The sequence below is a fragment of the Pantherophis guttatus genome, chromosome 1, assembly GCF_059756535.1.
Source record: "Pantherophis guttatus breed Tessera chromosome 1, ASM5975653v1, whole genome shotgun sequence".
Lineage (NCBI taxonomy): Eukaryota > Metazoa > Chordata > Lepidosauria > Squamata > Colubridae > Pantherophis > Pantherophis guttatus.
Genome location: NC_142063.1, coordinates 288,548,282 through 288,569,558, shown reverse-complemented (window position 1 = coordinate 288,569,558; position 21,277 = coordinate 288,548,282). Strand labels below are relative to the sequence as shown.

The following is a 21,277-nucleotide window of genomic DNA, read 5'->3' as shown; positions in this document are numbered from 1 at the left end:
TGCACTCTCATTCCAGAAAACAAAGCATGGAATAATGGATTGAATGTTATAAAATATTTCATAACCATAGCATTTGACATTGGAACAATTGCTTAGAGAGGTGATTGGCTATCCTGCATTAGATGTATTCAAGAACAGCCATTTATCATGCATGGTGTAATTTAAATTCCTGCAGTGAACAGGGGGGTAGACTTAAATGGCCCTTTCAATTCTATGATTCTATTATTTGATTCTATGAAATGAATAGGATCCAGTGCAGTTGAGGAATTGTGTGCAATTAAACATAATGCCAAATCTTTATTTGTTGGATCACTTTCAGTATCCATCTATTATATCATCTTTGTTATACTTTTGGTTGTTCTGCCCAGGTAATTTCTGTTTTGGAAATGATTAAGAATATAATTCATGAATAAATTAGATAATAGTGGGCCAAAATTCTCAAAACATAAAATAATATTGACCTCTATGATTCCATGATTGAAATCAACCTAACTTGATCCTACATATAAAAATAGCATTCTTCATACTCTTTGCTGATGTAACCTATTTAAACTAAATTTATCTCTGCCTTTCTATTTATGTAAATATTTAACAGTTAAAAATGCAACATATACAGTAAAATATAATCTCTCTATATAAAAGCGAAAACCACTCTGGCCGTAGTCACGAAATCTCCAGAACCGTAAAGACTACAAACTTGAAATTTGCCACGTATGTTCCTCTTGGCTTCAAGGTGCTCACTAAGAAAGGATTTTTCGAAATGACCATCAGAGCATTAGTAATTCCTATATTATTATTAACACGCTCTGATGCTAAGGAGTTATACTCCCCCTCCCCATCTCAAAAGAAATCTGTTCCAAATGCAAAATACAAGCAGAGGAGAGGAGTTTCACTTTCAGTTTTACTTTCACAGTAGCAAGTCGCTTTACTACAGAACAGTTGAGCTAAGCCACGCCCAGCCTCTTTCCTATCTCCTTCTTGCTCACACAGCAAATACTGTTTGAGTTTCCAAACACCCCTCAACTCTCTCGCACACTGACAGGATGCTAGCCAGATGAATACCGATGGATGCTGTGGGCTGGGACATTCTACTCCCCCTCCCCCTCTGTTCCAACTGCCAGTTGCATTATATTAACACACTCTGATGCTACGGAGTTACACATTCTACATTAAGTTTCAGGCTGTAAGTGTCAATTTATCAAGCCCGAGCACATAGTTTCGTAGCGAAGCACAGGCATCCAGCTAGTGATTATATAAATACAATTAACATTAAAATCAGTATAATTAAAAAGTTCCCTTCATGTCCTCCAGTAATATAATCGTTCCACCTATTGTAACAAAGGAATGAATATAAATAAACTGACATTGCAAAATCTGGCCAACCTTACCACAACTTTTGATGCTTCTGTGCCACAATCAGTACAATCAATTAAATCACTACTAATAAACCCACTGTTTAATAACGGATACTGTTAAATAACAGATTAATGAGATTGTATTCAAAAGGAAATAAACAATTCAAGTTCAAAGCAAACTAAACTTGTAGATGTGACCAGATTTTGTCCTAAATCATACGCCCCCTTGCTTTTTTTTCATTCTTTACTAGTTCATTTATACATCCTTCAATATTTCACAGATGAATAGCAAGACTGCTGCAAATATGCTGCCCCTTATATTAAAAGTATTTCTCCACATTCTCAGCCTATGACACACTGCAGGTTGGAGGCATACCAGTAATATCTCAAAATACTTTTACCTGCATTAGGATTAAAGTATTATGGGTTAATAAATCGATAATGCTTTATTTGTTTATAGTACTTAGTGAATGGCTGCATACATCAATTAGACTCTGTGTATGTGCTACGAAGGATATTGTGCCTTGCAACTAATCACACAGAAATGATGATTGGGCATCCTGGGGTTTGATTGTAGCAATAGCTAACATACATCAATTCACTTCCTATTCTTCTGGAATCTAACAATCTATCCAGATTATGACTGAAGTGGGCTGTTGGGTCTGATCCGTTTGTCTTCAAATCCAGTACTCCTCATAGATTTTGAGCAAGCACCCAAAGTCTAAGTCTACATGAGGCTTATTTTCAGATGTCCTTTCTCCATCAGGACGGTAGCAAAATTAAATTTTATTTATTTACTGAAAACATTTGTATAGCCACCTATCTTATAAAGAACTCTGCGTGGCTCCCAATGTAAAATTAAAACAGCATACCAAGCCATATTAAAACTATAAAATTAAACACATTAAAACGTTAGAAACAAAAGCAGCAAAACTTGGCACTAAATCAAATTTATAACGTGCAGTCATCTACTCTTATCCCAGCACTTGGGGGAAAAGGCAGGCCTTTGAGCAGAGGTGAAATCCAGCAGGTTCTGACAGGTTCTAGAGAACCGGTAGCGGAAATTTTGAGTAGTTCGGAGGACCAGTAGCGGAAATTTTGAGTTGTTTGGAGAACCAGCAAATGCCACCTCTGGCTGGCCCCAGAGAGGGGTGGGAATGGAGATTTTGCAGTATCCTTCCCCTGCCACGCCCACCAAGCCATGCCCACAGAACCAGTAGTAAAAAAAATTGGATTTCACCACTGCCTTTGAGGGTTTATGGAAGACTAGGAAGGTAGAAGTCTGCCAAACTTCGGGGGACAGAGTGTTCCCCAAAGCAGGGGCTGCCACAGAAAAAGCATGCTTCCTAGCTCCCATCTGGCGGAAATACTTAGGAGAAGGTACTAGGAGTGTGCCTACACTGGGAGGATTGATAGACGCCCATTAGGAAAAGCAGTCCCACAAGTAACCTGATCCCATCCCATATAATATAAAGTTTTATATGTTTCATATAAGTTATATTGTTTCAAACACTTTTGGGAGCAGAGTATAGCTCCCTCTACTTTTTCATACACTGTACTGCTGAATTACCTATAAAGAAGAGAATCTGTCTAAGATTTTGAACTGGCAATAGGACAGGGTAGATAATTTCACTGTACTTCAAGCCGTTAAAAAAAAAAAAAACCTCTCCAGTTTACCACATTATTCATCAGAAGATCCAGGATTTGTCTTGATTTGTGCAAATAAATAATCCCACCCTTCTGATGAGATGATAATCTCAGCCAACATGGTGCAAAATTGGTACAAGTTCAAGGGAACATAATTGTTCCTGGACTTGTATCTTTATTAATTGGCTTTTGCTGGTGAGCAGCTAATTTAGATTTGTCATAAGGCTTATTTGTTAGCAACAGTATCTACCATCCCATGTTCTAAAATGGAAGAATAGACTGGGCTGCTGAGATTTCAGCTGAGAATTTCCGGGAGACATTATGTAGCAAGAGGTAAAGAAGCCTTAATAAATTATTGTTGATGCAAGCAAAGATATTAACCATGACAGACACTGCAAAAAAAGTATACAGAGTTGCCCTTGGAGAAGCATTTCAAGAAAGCCTTAAGCAAACTCTGCTCCGTTCCTAAAAGTGTCACCTGTACTGAAGCCAGGCCAACTTAATTCAAGGAGGACTATTTCTCAGAAATGTTATCAGACCACAGGTCTTGCAGTACCTGCTTAGCATATGATCAGAAAAATAAAACTTCCTTGAAGTTAATAATCATTGACAGCACAAAGTCCACTGTTTTCATGCTCTTGATAGCTCCTTCCTTTTTTCTTTTGCTATTGATTTTGAAGAAAAAGGAGGCCTGAAAACAAGCTAAATGTAGACTTAGAGCAGAAAATGGAATATCCTTTGGCTAGGAATCACATCTGATCTGTGAAAGATGTCCTTTGGATAACATTCCACAGATTTATTCTTGCCCAGGGAAATGACAAGGAATGCAGTGCTAAGGATCCTTTTTTCCTTGTATGTAACATACTGTTTTATTTTAAAGCCACGAGTGAATGCTCTTTTATTATGTTTACATACTCTTGCGGTGTGCATTTGTGAACTTGAGTTTTGTTCAATGACCTGTTATCAATTTCATTTATAATACCCAATACTGCACAATCTGCAAGTTGTCGATCTGTTTGGAAAGACGATAAGAGATAATTTCTTATCTTTAATTCTATTTTTGAAGTACTGTCTGATCCCATTGGTCAACAGCATTGCATGGATGATAAAGCCCTTTCATATGAGAATTACCACATCTCCTCTGAAGTAATCCATCACTGAATTAGTACTTAACCCATATTCATAACATGAAGCAGGAACTTGAACAAGATCCAAAATGTTGAGGGAAAATAACTTAAGGTTTCCTCATTCTTTTCAATCCATAGTACTGTTTTCTCCTTCCCTGCTCCCAATACTGGGTTTTTAGTGGTCAATCAATGTTTAATCTCTCAAATTCCTGTGTGGTTAAAGGTATGCACTCACAGAAAAAGTTAACCTCTCAAGGAGGAAGTGATTAAGGAGGGCTGATGGCACGAACGAAGCTGTGTTTCAGAGCTCTGCTTCCACCATGGCCCTTAAAGGCCAAATGTGGTCCTTGGCTTGATTTAAAAAAAAAAAAAGCATTACTCATCAAGGTGCTAAAGTTTCTTAACCCCCAAGCATAGTACTTATATCTTCTTAAAAAGATATGATACAGGTAATCCTCGACTTACAACAATTAATTTAGGCACCGTTCAGTTACAATGGCACTGAAAAAAGTGACTTTTGACCGTTTTTCACACTTACGACCTTTGTGGCATCCCCCTGGTCATGTGATCCAAATGTAGATGCTTGGCACCTGACTCATACTTGCGGTGTCGCAAAGTCATGTGATTCCCTTTTGCGACCTTCTGACAAGCAGAGTCAACAGGGATACCAGATACACTTAATAACCGTGTTACTAACTTATCAATTGTGGTGATTCGCTTAACAACTGTGGCAAGAAAGTTTGTAAAATGAGGCAAAACTCACTTAAGAAATGTTTCACTTAACAACAGAAATGTTGGGCTCAATTGTGGTCGTAATCAAGGACTACCTGTACTGCTGAGAACATCTAGGGGCTACAATTCTAGATATCTCACATGTGCCTTTGACAAAGGAGCAGTGGTCTTTCAAAGGTCTCCAGGTTTCTTTCTGAAGCTGATTCCACGATGGGTTCATTTTCTCCACAAAGAAGCAAGCAGAGAAAAAGAAATCTGTAAAAGATGTCAAGACTTGCTTCTTCTTCAATCAGCAGTTCACAAGCAATTTCACTCAGGTAAATAAATTCTTGACCTGGGAACATTCTCTTTCTGATTTAGACATGACTAATTTGTTAGAGTTATAATTGCACATGTTATATTTTGGTATTTAATCCTTTGCATCACCATTAGTATGTGAATTCTGCTGGGGAATGTTTTTAAATTCCCGGCTGTTGCAGGCTTTACCACTTTGTTCCTTTCTCCAAAACACAATTACTTAACTTCCAAAGCTGAATAACAGATTCAAATCACAGCATCAGAAATGTTTAAGTATTTTTAATAAGAAGTATAATAATTTTAAGTGTATTGAATCAATTCCTGCCTTAGATCAACTGAAAGTTTCTGTCAGATTTCTAAAGTTTCAGGTTCTCAAACCTTTTAGGCATGATATTTTAAAATCCAGAAAAAGATTGGTGAGGGAGTACAGTGGCTGGTATTATGGCCTTGTGGATAGCAAATTCTTAGAAATTATCCAGACCTACAAACTGGATCCAGCTCCAGAGGTGAAGTGAGATTGCACCAGGCACTCCCTCAAAATGTGATCTCTCCCTGTAAAATAGGGGCATAATTTTACAATCATTATCAAAATATTTCTCCTTATATAATTGCAAGTGACATCATGCTGGAACTATGGAAGGGCAGAGGTTGTATCATGACATTACAAAGCATATTTACTGTAGGTGTCATCATGGCTAGCTCCACATGCTTCTGTCCCCAGCCCTTGCAATTTGTACCAGGTTTGAAAATTTCTATTGTGGGATTGTTTCTCTGTGAGTGCATGTTCCATTTTTATATTATAGAGTGATATAACAGCTACTTGTTATAACAGTCACTTGTGTGTTATGTTATACTTGTATATCATACCATTTAAGTGAAGTCATTTCTATGAGGTACCAAAACAGTCCTGCATAACGCCTAATGCTGTTCTCACTAATACTGTACCAGCTTCATAATTTTCAGTGAGAAGCTCTGGAATGTGCTGCTATTAAAGCTTCCCGCTATGAGCTAAATATCTTGCTTATTATTTTTATTTGTATCTTTTTTGAGTCTTGAACTGTAAATGCTAACAGGTTTATCTGACATCAAATACCATTTGGATGACTTTTTATCTAAAACAAGGATAGGCAGAAAGTACATTGAGCTCCTCTAGAAGATCTCTGGAACTTATCTAAATCTCAATCTCTCTCTCTCTCTCTCTCTCTCTCTCTCTCTCTCTCTCTCTCTCTCTCTGTCTGTCTGTCTGTCATACACACACACACGTACATGTGCTTGAGCCTTCTAGAAACTGGGGAAGTTTCCATTTTATTTAATTCAAGGAAGAAGATAACACAGAAAGTATGTAGGATCTAGCTCGGGTTTTTAATTCTGGGACCTGTAGGCTTCTGGATGCTCTTAAATTGGAAATTTCACCATCTTTTATCATTGTCCATTATAGCTTTGGCTATGGAAACTAGGAATTTGGCATCATGCTGGAAAATCTAGCAGGCCTCAGTTTCACTACTGTTTCTGAATACATATTTTTATATAAGTTGGAGACTGAATCAGATACCATATAAGTGACATAATACATTACTATTATTGTGATTTTAACATACAGGTAGTCCTGGACGTACAACTTTGAGTGAGATGGGTGATTAAAAAGTGTGATAAATAAATAAATAAATAAATAAATAAATAAATAAATAAATAAATAAATAAATACCACAACTGAACTTGGAATTTTAGTCATAAGTCAGTGTCCTCATAAGCTGAATCATCATGTGACCAGACTCAATTCCATAATCGTTTTTACAACAGTTATTAAGCAAGTGTTCATAATCATTTGGTCATAAGTCAGAATCCTGCTTATCCAATGCATTTTGCTTTGCTCCTTTGATAGAGTAAGTAGTTGGCTGAACATCTGTGATTTCATAAATTAATGCGTAAAGATGATGGAAGCCAATTATTAGCAGTTGTTGGAAATGTTAATTATCAAGCACCTACCAGGAGGGCTAATATCTGGTTTTTAATTTTGTTCTGAGCTGGGTATTATTTCCTTCTACAAAACATTTAATTTTAGCTTCAAAATAGCCTACATAGCCTCAAGTCAGCAAGCCTTAAAATATTTACTTCTTTGTCATAAGCTCTTTTGTGACACTTGGCTGAATCAATTTTTGAAAAATGCAAAAGGCTCACATATAAAATGCTGTGTTTATACAGCCTCCCTTATAGAGGTAAATGCAATGTTACGTAATACATAATGATCAAAAATCACAAGATTAAGTTAATTATTCTAAATCCAGTCTGAACATCTGACTGACTGTGCAACAAAGCATATAACTAGAAAGCTGCATTATAGACACATTCATATAATGTTTGATTATATTAAAACATCACTGTCTGCTAAAATTTAAACCAGCTTTTCATAATGGGACCATCAGGTAAATGCATTCAGATTACAAACCCCAATATTCACAATGCCTGAAGTTGCTGCACTTTCTGACTCTGTACTGTAGTCTTTGGGAAGTCTGATATTTCTTTCTTAAGAGAAAGTTAATGTTTATGTGTTTAATGTGTGTCCAGGAGGTCTTAGCAATAGCAGCCAAATTTCAAATGAAAACAGCAGAACAAATCATATATTAAATACGGTGATATACTGTAAATGAATAATGGATGAAAAGGAATGTGAAAGAGGAGCCTCATAGCAGCAAGAGGTTAAGACATCCATTTACAGCTTCCTTCTCCTCCTCCTCCTCCTCTCCTCCTCCTCCTCCTCCTCCTCCACCACCACCACCTCCTCTGCCTTCTTTGATCTTAACAGCTCTTTATTATTATTAGTGACTGAGTTGGGAACTCTGGCGTTTGCTTCCTTTGATATGAATGGCAGCCCATCAGACTAGACACCATTATTGGCACTATAAACTTCTGGAACTCAGGAGCAGGCATTCTTTTAGTCTTAACATTGTTAATGGTGATGGGTAGTGGAAAATAGCTCTCAGAAACTGTCTCTGAGAAGCTTAAAGAAGAGATCTATGAGGAAAGCAAGGGAAATCTTTGAAGTTTGGGCCAACTGCCTTTAAATACATAGGTGTTTTTTTTTCAACCTCTGCCCATTCTCTTTAGCACCGAACATTTCACCAAGGAAGAGTTTTACATGCTCACATACTTTATTAATTGCACAAGGTGCTTTATGAATGCTTCTGTTTCTCACCGCATCAGACTATTATCCTGAACCTAAGAGTATTCAGTATTGACATCTATTGGATGGTCTTGTAATGTAGCATAACTTGGATTGTAGTTCTTAATCCTATTCCTAGATTGAGCAGCCTGTGAGCAAGATGCTTTGGAAGAGAATGAACAGGCATTCCACACTTATCCTTGTCTTTCGGCCCTAATGCCCGCCCTTTCCCTGTGTTTTATTTCTTGTTTTCTTCACTCTTTCTTTAGCATGCCCTGCCAGGAAATGGCACTGATAACCACTTGTTCTATATTTACGTTGTAGAAATAAAGGGAGAAATGTGGTACCTTTGTCCCACTCAGTTAGACTGCCACCTAGGAAGTTACTGAAAACAACCTTTCAGTCATAGGTTCTTTTTGAGCAGAGAGCCCTCACTGACAGTTGTGGGAGAAAATATTGTTCTGCTTATAAGTTTACAGCAAGAATTACATTGCTTTGCTTTTAAAACTATTGCAAGCAACTACGTGTCCTATATGACTAGGCAACATATAGCAATAGACATAGCACTTAGACTTATGTGCCCACCCCTTAGTGCTTTACAGCATCCTCTGAGTGGTTTACAATGTCAGCATATTGACCCCAACAATTTGGGTCCTCATTTTACCAACCTCAGAAGGATGGAAGACTGAGTCAACCTTGAGACTGGTCAGGGTTGAACTCCAGACTGTGGGCAGAGCTTTCCTGCAAATACTGCATTCTAACCATTGCGCCACCAGGGTCGTATATACTGTATAGGCTGCAATACATAGAGTACACTGCATAAAAGAAAATGCTTCAGTTCTTCACAGAGAGCTGGGAGTGCAGGACAGACTAAGATCACTGTTGTTTTTTCAGAGTTGACAAACATGGCTCTAAATTTATGGTCCTTCAGCCTATATTCTCTGTCTGTTCCAAAGCATTCTTCTTTTCGGGGCAATGCTGATTTGTATCAATTTCATACTAATATAGTTTTGGTAAATTTCCTGGAGTACTTCAAAATATTGACTTTGATCTTTAAATGATTTGGTTATGAATATGTCAAGCTAAATTTTCAAGAGTCTGGACAACAATTTTCTGAAATGATATAGGACCTCTGCTCAAGCAGGGGATTGGCTAGAAGACTTCCAAGGTCCCTTCCAACTCTATTATTCTATATTCTATGTTCAAAATCAATCTGGTGTAGTTGCTAAGATGTTGGACAACCACTGGAGGACCCAAATGTTATAGGAAAAAATTGGAGGAGGGAGTGCTACATACCGGTAATTTGTTGCTGAAGGTAAGATGGGTTGTCAATCAAACAAACAATATTAGCAAAAGCAATACAGAAAATTCTAATTCCTTTCTAAAATCTAGTGGTTCTCCTGAGTTTTAGAGCTTAACTCTGATAGACTTGGGGTTGTCTTAGTTTGGACTATTTACATCTGGATTTTATACCCTTATTTGGAGAGGGGCTAAAATTTCTTAGATAAGCACTCTATTACTATATTGATATCTCAGTCCAGATATCTTCTGTCAAAGGGATCAGGTAGTAACAATAAGAAACAATCTTTCAATATATTATGCTGCTAGATAGTGCAGGACAATGGCTTTTTCAGCTTCCCAGTCCAGTTAGCTTTGTTTTAGAAAGTATTCCTATCCTACACAAATAGCAGACACTAACATCTTGCCTTGTTTGTAAACTCCCCTGACCAGATTAAATAGGACTACCATATCTAGGCTGGAAAAATCTGGATAACTATTGAATGACAGCAAAGAGATGGATAGTCTGTTCTGTTTTCCTATCATGTAATGATTATCTAGATTTTTGCAGTCCAGATAAAGTATCCCTAAATTTGGGCTATAGACTGTGAAAAAACACTGTGGTCTCTAGAACCATCCCATTCTTAAGTAACATTTGTTTGGGTATCCCACCAAAGGGTGTTGGAAACTTCAGATAGATTTCAGATTATATTATATTTCATGGTATTATTTTACATGCTGTTGTATCTGAATGTATAGGCTGTGGTGAACAAGACATATAGCAATGTGGATCAATTACAGTGATAGAGAGAGTAAAAAAATATAGACAAGACTTGTGATTTGAGGAAGGCATTTTCTAATTATTAGTCATTGCTTTTAAAATGGAAAATACGTATAATGCTACACTATCATAAATAACAAAGGGAAGTGTTTAGGTACCTTAGAGGGAGAACATGCAAATTTTGATTAAAAGGTAAGTTTAAGGGAAATATGTGTGGGTTGAGTGTGTGTGTGTTAATGAAAAGATTAAGTTAAGTAGTACAACAGACCTATGCAAGTTAAACAAAACTAGCATAGAGTAGCACTAATTTCACACAATGCCCTTGTTGTAGATTCGACAATGTGATAAGCCAGTGATGGTGAACCTTTTCAGCGCCAAGTGCCGAAAAGGGAGTGCATGCGTGCACGTCTGGGTTGCAACCCGGAAGAGGAGCTGCCCACGGCACATGCGCATGCACGAAGATGAACTTCCAGTTTCAGCTACTGAACTTCTGGTTTCAGCCAGCTACTCTTCCGGGTTTCTGGCACACATGCACATGCGGTGATCAGCTGGCTGGCACGCATGCTCACGCAGGAAAACAGAAAACCAGCTAAAAGATCTTCTAGTTTCCGGCACTGCTGCATGCAAAAAGGCCAGCTGATCATCGTGCACGCATGTGCGCCAGAAACCCGGAAGAGGAACAGGCGCCACCGCGTGTGCCAAGCAACATGGCTCTGTGTGCCACTTCGGCACACATGCCATAGGTTCACCATCACGGCAATAAGCAAATGAACAACAAGAAGAACAACAACAGAGTATTAGAAGATGGAGAAAGTAGTTTACTACAAATAGCTGAACTCCATATTTAACTAAACAACATGTCCAAAATACATTCAGGTCATTTGTTGAGCAGCATTCCTATCAAAAATACTCCCAACATAAGAGTGAAGAGTTTGGAAAACATGCTGATTTGAGCAGAGGCATACACCTGATTCCCAACAAGGTTTTATTCTGCTTCACTAGGCATGAAGGTGCCTTGACGATGCTTCTGAATTCAGTGTTTTCTATGGAAATAAGAAAACTATTGAGACAATATTTTTATGAGCCTTGCACAGTTTGCCAGCTGGGGCTTTATTTAGAGTGGGGAAAAAATGCTTTTGAAAAACATGTCTTGATTATCTATAGTCTAGATTACTGAAATACAGTACTTCAGCACCAGGCTGGCCTTAGAAGCAATCATGAAATCAATTAGGAGAGACAGTAGTAGTAACTACAAGCAAGAGCCTTTGCCTAGAGGGTGCCTTGAAACTCAACTATTATTTTCTTTAATGAGAAGTGACTAATATTGGCAGTCTCCTTTGTGTATGCTGATAGAAGGAAATTGGGGATTTCCAGGGATGAATATTTTGGCTTCTTTATCAAAAAGGTATAGGATTAGCATAATATTATGCAAAACTAAGAATGCATAAATTACATTTGTTCCATGGTTTTTTAAATCTGTTCTTTATTGCTTGCATATATTTCCTTCTAAAAACCCTGGTACAGTTTGGCTGGTTTTCATTTATTTATTCGTTTAGTTCATGTGTTTGCTTGCAGCAACCTTGTGTATAAGATTGCTATGGCAAGTCCATACAGATAGGTTGATGTATTTGATTTGTTGCTAGTTGAAGTTACCTGGGCTGACAAAGTCTCCGATTCCTGGCATTCAGTCAGAAAATTAGAATATAGGTCAATAAATTGTGAAAGTAAGACAGTCAAGGAAGGTATACTTTACTTCTTTGTGTTTAATGTATCCAAAGTTACCTGTTTCCTTTTTAAAGGGGTGACTGAAATAATGCAGCACATTTCATGTCCATTTATAGAGCATGCCTGTGCATTCTTACTGCACATTATTAGTCTGTTGATATCTATGCCAATACATTTTCTATTTGTAGGCAAGGGAAAGATAATTGGAAAAGTGAAGTTAAGAAAAGAGAAGTCAACTTAATAGAAGTCATGGAAAAGTATATGCTTCTCTGGTTGTCCTCAACTATCAGTTCTTGTGTTACTCCACAGCTCCACACAAATCCCCTTACTCTGGAGAAAGGAAATTTAACATTTTGAGAGCCAGAAAGATGAGAACAGCCTCTAATTAAACTGATTTTTTCTTTTAACCAGATACTGGATCCATTGGGAGCTCTCCCTCCTCCTTGTCATGGAGATAAGTTGCTGGAACCTAGACTGTGTTCTTTCTTTCCAAATAACCAATCTATGAAGAAAGGAGTTTTTTTTTCCTTTCTTTACAAATAAATTGCATTGGGCTACAGCTTTTTAAAGACAACCTTACTTTAAGGCAAATGAAACAAGTCACTGGCAGCTGATAGTGATATGTGGTGGCAAGCTGTTGGAGGAGCAAGTGAGTCCCTTGTCTTCAATTCAGTGGATAATGATGATTTTAACTGAAAGGGGGGAAAATGAGATGGATTACATTTTTAGCTATATAAAAGTGCTTTATAAAAATGGATGGAACTGGATGTCCTGAAAAATTAGAGCCCACCTAGATTTGATGTGAATTATGAGATGGTGTGATGGAATGTGTACCTGGAGAAGGAGTGGAGGGAGGGGAATTCCAGAAAGACCACTGCAGTTTCCCAGGAAGAAGCCCAAATTAAGAGATTGCACAAACCTGAGCTGGATGTGGGAGGGAGGAAGAGGTTCAGCGTACCCGTAGCTTAGAATCTCTCAGGAAATATCTATTAAGTTAGAAGGTTATAGCTTTAGTTTGACAAGATTATGTCCATTAGATATAAAAAATAAATAAAGGATTGAACTTGATTGGATTTCACAGTGTTGTCTTTGGGCTGGACCTGACAGATGGATCTGGCAATGCTTTGGTTGCGGTCTATAAAGTACCAGCTATAGTAGGCAAAGTAGAGAGCAGACCAGATCAGAACTGTAGCATAGGTTATGGAAAGAGGAAGGAGGCAGAGAATCTGGGGAATATCTCAAAAAGTGGCTAAAGAAGCATGCCAGTAGTTGTGAGCGAGAGATGGCAGCCTAAAGAAGGAGATAGAAGAGACAGGAAAAGATCAAACTTCATTTGTGCTCAGCAAATAGGAAAGGAAGAGGGGTGGCAGCAGATAAATGGCACAGCCAAGAACAGAAGTCAGAAAGCCCAAAGTGCTATCAAACCTTAATATATGTGGGGAGGGGGGGCGCGAAGGCATGGAAACAGAGGGTCTTGAACCATCTGCTCCCATGGCCTTGAACTGATCAGCTACTCTTGGCTGATGTTTGTATTTCAAAAGAAGCTGCCATCTACATGTTTGTCAATCACAATTTTAGACTGTTTAAATGTTTCTGGCACGCAAGACAGCTAGTAGCTACACTGCCAAGATTTTATTAAGTTAGTTATTTGATTCCACACTTTCATTTTTTTAAAAAAATTATCTAAGTGGATTAAAATGGCACAAATTTAAGGCTGCCACAATAAACAACACATTAGGACAGCTTGGCCAGATAAATATTTTGTTAAGCTTTCAGCAATCAGTGAAGACCCACATGTTCTTCCAGACGTGGGGTTGAACTAAGACGAAGTTGTTCAATATGATGCAATTTTGCTTTGATGTGTTAGCTTTTATGATTCTATGTGGCTTTATTGGATTGCATTATTACATCCTGTTTTGGGACTACTTTTAATCAAAAACAAGCTAAAACAAAATAAACAAGTCACATTTGAAAGTGGTCAGTAAATAGAAAGGAATTCATTGGTGCCACAAAGGTACTAAACTTTGTTTAAGAAAAAAAGTTTTCTTCAGAAAAGTTCCTTCTTAGTAGTTGCATGTCCAGGTGAGTCAGCAGAAGAAACAGGTTCCCTTTTGATGCACCTACCTGTATGACTAGTTGGCCTGCCCTATCTCCTCTGGAGGCAGAACACTTTTGTATTTACGTGAATTATTCATAATTCTAGGTTAAACTTTGTTCCTTTTGTTAATTCTGAATTCACTCTAGGTTTTCCCCAGTGACTTACAATGGCATTTATTGCTTGGTCCTGAATTAAATCCCTGTGATTTTGCATTTACTATTTGTTGATTTGTGTGTGTGAGATGTGTTTAATGTTCTTCCTCCTGGTGACTCTAGTTATGCTTTCAAAATAAAATGGAAAGCAGCCATCCCGCACATAGAATTCCAAATAAAATCAACACAACCAATCCAGTTAAACTATTTAATATATTTTCTTCTTGAATAAACTCTTTGGTTTCAATGCAGGCTCATGTGTAAAGGATAATTTAATAAATCACCTGGGCCTTCTGCTTGAATGTTTATAGTCTGATTCCCCCACCCCCACCCCCACCCCTTGTTCCTCTTACTTCTCATCCTTCTTTCCTCTGAAAGTCTGACTAATTGTTCTTTTGCCCAGTTATGATGTCTGAGATCAGAAAGCATCCAGGCCCTAAATTCATCTTTCTAATGACCCCTGGAGGAATTACACAAACACACTATTTTCACTGGTTGTGCTTTTTTATATATATAAATAAGGTTATATGGGAGAGGTTTTACTGGGGGAAAAATTAATTTTATCTATTCATGTGTTGTAGCAGATTATGATAGACTGTCGAGCCTGGAAGGGACTTTGCTGCTCATCTAGACAAGTCTCTTGCTCTGGGCAGAAATCCACTGCTACAACATCCCTGGAAGTTGACCATCAGCCTCCATTTAATTGAGTCAATTTATCAGCTGCCTTAGCATGCTAAAGCTATGAGCCTGTCACAGCATGGAAATTAAATGAACATAGTAGTGCAATGCTGCATTTAATGGATTTCCCTCCCTAATAAGCAGGAAGCAGTTGTAAAGGTCTGGCTTGCTTTGTTGGGACTTGCTCATGCTTCTACTGTTTGCTAGATGCCAAAGTTAACAGGAAGACAAAATTATTGGAAGTTGACAAACGTTCACTAGCCAGATGTATTTTGCTAAACTGTATAACAGAAGTTAACTCCTCCTAGCATTAGGATTCACTCCCCCCACCCCCCTCCACTCAGATCTAACCCTTTGAGAGGAGACCTGGGAGCTACACTTCACAAAGTGAATTTAAACTAGAATTAATGATTATAACCCATCAATTTATTTTTATCCATGTCAAAGTGGCCATTTTTGAAGGGACTCTAGAAACACTTGAGGAGTCACATCTACTTTGTGAATGCATACATTCCTGATTTAGTGCAAAGGTACAAAGTATATATGTTTATTATAGTGTTGTGTATATTCACATGGCAAATCTAAAGAGGAGAAACAATTGCATGCATTGATATAGAAAGCCTAGTGGGCTTTCTAATTAAAATAGGAAATATGTTCTCAAAAGCAATTTTTTCCCACTAAATTAGAGGATGACTTACATTTAACTTTTGCAGCAAAATACATGCCACATCCGCACCCAACTTTAGATGCTATAAAGCAATCTTCTCCAATCGGTACCCTCTGGATGTAATGGGAATGCAGTTGTCTCCAGACATTCCAACATAGCTTAGAAGGATGATAGAACCAGAGCTGGTGAGAAGTTTTATAGCCCATATCAGAAGGACGTTTTGCTTACAATAAGCAGGCAGAGAGGTTTTGTTTCTAGTTACTGGATTTCATTACCAAAGTATTCAACAATTGCATGATAACAGTGTGACTCAGGGATTTTTTTTTTCACACAGCAAAGCCAACATCCTGAAACAATTGATGTATCACATTGTAAAACAACATTAGGTGCAATTTTTTTAAGTCTAAAATCTACGGTTGGACTAGAGCAGCTTTTCTCAGTCTGATGTCCTCAAGATGTTCTGGAATTATTATTTCCTAGAATTCAAGCAATTGCTAACTGGCAGTTTGGGGAATTTAATCCCTACAGATCTGAAGGCAATTAGGTCAGAAAAAAACATGTGATGTCTTTCGTTTTTGGGTCAGGGCCAGTTATAGTACATAAAGGTTTTAATGCAGTCCCATTTCTTCACCTTTATCAAAATATATGTATACTGCACGAGTCAAAAAGAGGGCTATGAAAATATTTACAGACCCCTCACATCCTGGACATAAACTGTTTCAACTCCTACCCTCAAAACGACGCTATAGAGCACTGCACACCAGAACAACTACACAGAAGAACAGTTTTTCCCCGAACGTCATCACTCTGCTAAATAAATAATTCCTCAACACTGTCAAACTATTTAATAAGTCTGCATTACTATTAATCTTCTTATCATTCCCACCACTCATTTCCTTCCACTTATGACTGTATGACTGTAATTTTGCTGCTTGTATCCTTACGATTTATATTGATATTGTTTCCTGATTGCTTATTTGTACCCTATGATTATAATTAAGTGTTGTACCTTATGATTCTTGATGAACGTATCTTTTATTTTATGTACACTGAGAGCATATGCACCAAGAAAAATTCCTTGTGTGTCCAAACACACTTGGCGAATAAAAAATTCTATTCTATTCTATTCTAAAAAAAATCATTTTGTTAGTAAACTAACATTTAACATTGTTTTTTAAAGCCAGGATAAGTGGCAAAGGATTGAGGAGGAAAATCAATTTACGAAGAAAAGTAGAGAAACTTAAGAACAATTGGAACTTTTGGTTATTCTTATTGCTTTAGTTTTAATACTAAAGGCTTGGTATCAAACTTGTCTTTCTTTCTTGGCTCACCTACATGCAGTTTTTGATTCATTCTCCAAGACCTCCATGTCCAGGTAGACCTTGACTTACAATCATAATGGATGTTATAGTCGTATGTCATGACACTTGTAAAATGGATCACTAGGTGACCAATCCAATTTTACAACCTGTTTTTGTGGCAGTTGTTAAGCAGTTGTTAAGCAAATCACCATGACTGTTAAATGAATCTGATGTCATTAAGTGAATGCTACAGCATTAAGTGAACTCGTTGTTCACTATGGGGCATTTTTGCTGAAAACTGGAAATAAATGCCTATTTTCACCAAAAACATAAATCACAATAATGTGACCACAAACTGTTACAAGTGTGGACCAGTTACTGAGAGCCTGAAATGTGACTGAAATGTGATACTGTAGGCGGGGCGGGGGGAGGGCAGCAGTTGTTGGAACTTCCGAATTGGATTTGAATTGGATTTTAAGTATATTTTTGGGAGATCCATTGTAACTTTGAACAGTTGGTAAGCAATTGGCCATAAATTGAGATTCTTTGTATACCTGTACTTGATACGTTGTATAATCATATTTTCATATAGCAATAAAGATGTTACAAAACAAGAAGGGTTTCATGCTTCTTAATCTTGTTGAGTGTTATGCAAAACAATTTGTCAGTCTCTATGATGCTTGCTTACTATCGGCTGCCATAGTAATGGGGTGGGGATGTATAGGTATTTGGGAGGGGGAAGTGAGCTGGTGGAGATGTCTCATGATGTAACCGAAAGGGAGGAAAAGGAAGGAATATTCTCATCATCTTCGGAGCAACTGAATGGACTTGTTGATAGGCAGTCAAGGTCAACTGTTCTGAAGGTGGGACCATCTGAAGATGCACCTCGTATGACACCTTGGGGAGCTGGGGATTGGACATGCAGCTACGGTCCTTGGGGAGGGGAGGGATTTGTGAATACTTTCAATATGTAATTTTCACGCCTATTGCCTCAAATCTTGCTTTCTTTTCGTTGCTATCAGTTCATGCTCAGTAAAAGTACCTTCCTCTACAAACACAGAGTTGGGGTTTTTCTTTCTTGAGTTTTGAATGGAAGCACACCTGACATTATGGGTGGAAGAAGAAAAAAAGTGATAGAAAGAAACCAGCTGATGTAGTCATAACAACTATTTCCCTGCCGGTGGCTTGGTGTCTCCCTCTGAACTACACTAAAAACAATGACCTTAGGGGGGAAAAAAGAAATCCATACAGGGATGTGTGAAAAGAACACAAAGAAAATGCTTCCAGGAGCACAAGTCATTTTCCCACTTAAAGTATTATCTAGAGTCTTCTATCATTATTCCAAAGTAATAGTAATGAGAATAGGCTTGATATTACTTCAGTGATGGCTGGGTCACTAGTGGGGAAATAGCCAAAGCCATCTAGGGTTGCAACTGACTCAGCCAAAACATTCAGAAATGTATTAAAATAAATTAGAAATAAGAATAGAAAAACTAAGATTTGATTAACAAATATGGAAAAAGAACACTTTGGCAGAAACTGTAACTAACTAAAATATATTTGGATATGATAAATTGTATATGATATGTTATGGTCAATACTCTGTTTCAAAAAATATGTGGGTGTGTATTGGGGGGACTAATAAAACTTGTCAAAAAAGAAGAAGAAATGTATTAAAATATAATAAACTGGAATTTTATTATAATTGTGCTAATGAGCCGGACATCTTTTATAATGAGACACTACTTGATTTAATTGGGAGTAGTTAGCACATCTCTGATGATTTTATAGCTGGTCTTCCATTTAATTAACACTTTGCTTCTTCCTTCCCCTCTTCCATGAATTAACCAGGAGGGCAAACCAACCTGCCAATTGTTTAAAAAGAGAAGAAAATTGCCTGACATGAAGGCAGAATTGAGTGGTTGACCTTGAAAAACTGGCTGGTGTATTTGTCTTCATGGTGAAAATATGACTCTGCAGGAGTCATTCAGAAAAAGAATTTCTGTCTCCTAAGGGTATATCTGAACTGTGTTTTACATCAAATGGAACATTATCTTCTCAAATGCCACTTTAAAGCTACCTCAGACAGCCTGAAAACTGACATAAACTATGTCACTGGTAAGGAGCTAACTCCCTCACAGACAATCTATTTTGGGGAAAACAAAACAAAACAGCTTTAGGGACAAATCTTCAAGAGAGTTGTTTGGGATGTCAAAGTTACATTCATTTAACCCACCAAGAAATACTGGAAGCTGCAGAACAAAGCTGTCCTTTGTTAATTACAGATCCAACATTTGCATTTCAGTTGAATGGCAGCTGTTTAAAATGTTGCAATTGGATACTAGAATCAGGTTATATCAAGCTGGATGTATGAAGTTAATAATTAGAGCAGAACGACTTAAAGTCACTGTGAGTTGCTGAAAGATATGCAGCATCCAGTGGCTCCAATGTTCTAGAAACAGACTTTGAGCTTTACATGTGAGCAATTAAAGGAGGTTCTGATATAAATGAATACTTAAAAGAATAATACAAGTGGGACATTTATTTGTCCCACACCAGCAGAGGTTTTCTAGGTTTGGTCACCTACCCTGTCACCTATCCTATTTGAGTCACATGGCAAAAAACAAAGAAATCATTTTTTTAAAAAATACAGGGGTTTAAATGGCATTGTACATACCAGAGGAAGAATATGGTGGATTCAGCCAGTTCACACCACTTTGGGAGAACCAGTTGTTAACTTTCTGAGCAGTTTGGCAAACTGGCTGTTGGAAGAAATCATTAGGGCAGAGAACCGGTTGTTAAATTACTTGAATCCCACCACTGGGTGGATCTCTTTCCTGGTGTCATCCTGCAATTAGAATCATCAGCAGTAAATGAAACACTAGATATGGGAGTCTGCCAACAATATTAATAGAAGATTATATGTGTATAGAAGATAGGAGAACCTTCTCCTTCACAATAATATCCAGTTAATTATTGAACTTTCACGTTTCTTTGAAATACATTTTATGGAAATGTTCATATGCCTACAAAAAATAAGATCACTGAAAAGTGAGGCAGCAGAACACATCAAATGCTGCCTTTTAAAAAGTATGCAGTACTTGACAATGCCAAATGCAATATGAATATTGTGGTATGTAAACCGCAATGGGTGTAATTTATTTCTCAGCAATTGTAGTTTGATAACATGATTTATTTTCATGAGATGAAGTCTATTAAAAGAAGACTTTATAAAGCAATTGTCAAAGGATGTATTTCTCCTCCCTTATAGTTCAGTGCTCTGTATACTTGGAATTATACCTAAGGCATTTAGGATGCCTACGAGTTAAATTGAATGTGGGATATGGAATCATTGACCAGAGTCTAATGGAGTTGGGTGGCCATGAAATTTATATTTAAATTAATAGATAATGTTATGAACTTGTTCAGTTTTTTCTCCACTTGGTATGTGGCTTGAAATTTTGCTTAAATTATTTTGCTCTTTTAATTCTTGTAACAATCCAGAGTTTTGTACAAGTGGGTGGTTGCCAACATTGAAGAACATATAAACTAATATATAACTGTTCAAAATTATATCTTGTAACTTTCACTGAGGTTTATTCCTATTCCTATTTATATTAGATTGCAATATTAGACCGAAACCGCCATACAGTTTCTAATCAGTTTAATCCTATTCAGTGTACCTTTTGAATAATCGTAAGTAGTATAAATGTGGAGACCTAGTAAGAACTCCTGTCCTTTTTTATGTCTCTGTGATGATTCCTTATTATAAGTTCCTAAAATTCATACATGTTCTTACAATAAGACGTTTTCCTATTCATGTCAGGAATTTTACACAAAAGCTGTAAAGGTTCCTCTTCTAATAAACCTGTTCAGCTTTATGTATATAAAAATATACCAGTTATAATGTTAATCTTGGGGAAAATATTGTTTATTTAAGTACAAAAAATTACCATAGTTTTCTCGTTATCTAATACTGGGCTTGGTTCCAAGAAGGGATATAAGCAAGGAAGTCATCTTCACTCTTTTCAGTTCTACCAAATAGACAACATTCCTTATTCTTTCTTGCTACTTTTTGAAAAGAGGTCATCAGTTTTTCTTGATCCTGATTGTGATGACTCTTCCCAAACATGATAACTAATCAACAAAGGAAGGCTAATAGATTGATAGAATGCTGGTGAAGTAGAACAAAACTTCAGGTTAGATTACAACACTTCAGAGACTAGGTGAGGAGATATGACTTTGCATGCTTCCCACTTAAAAACATGGCTACAGGGGA

The 21,277-nt window shown here is 37.3% G+C and overlaps 1 long non-coding RNA gene across 1 annotated transcript; it reads right to left on the bottom strand.

The window, feature by feature from the left end:
* Positions 1–11,181: 11,181 nt before the first annotated feature.
* On the bottom strand, positions 11,182–13,075 carry LOC148116878 (uncharacterized). The gene is made up of 2 exons (XR_015733906.1): positions 13,022–13,075; positions 11,182–11,420 (listed from the first exon to the last, which is right to left on the bottom strand). It is a non-coding gene; the product is annotated as an uncharacterized LOC148116878 (long non-coding RNA).
* Positions 13,076–21,277: the final 8,202 nt, after the last annotated feature.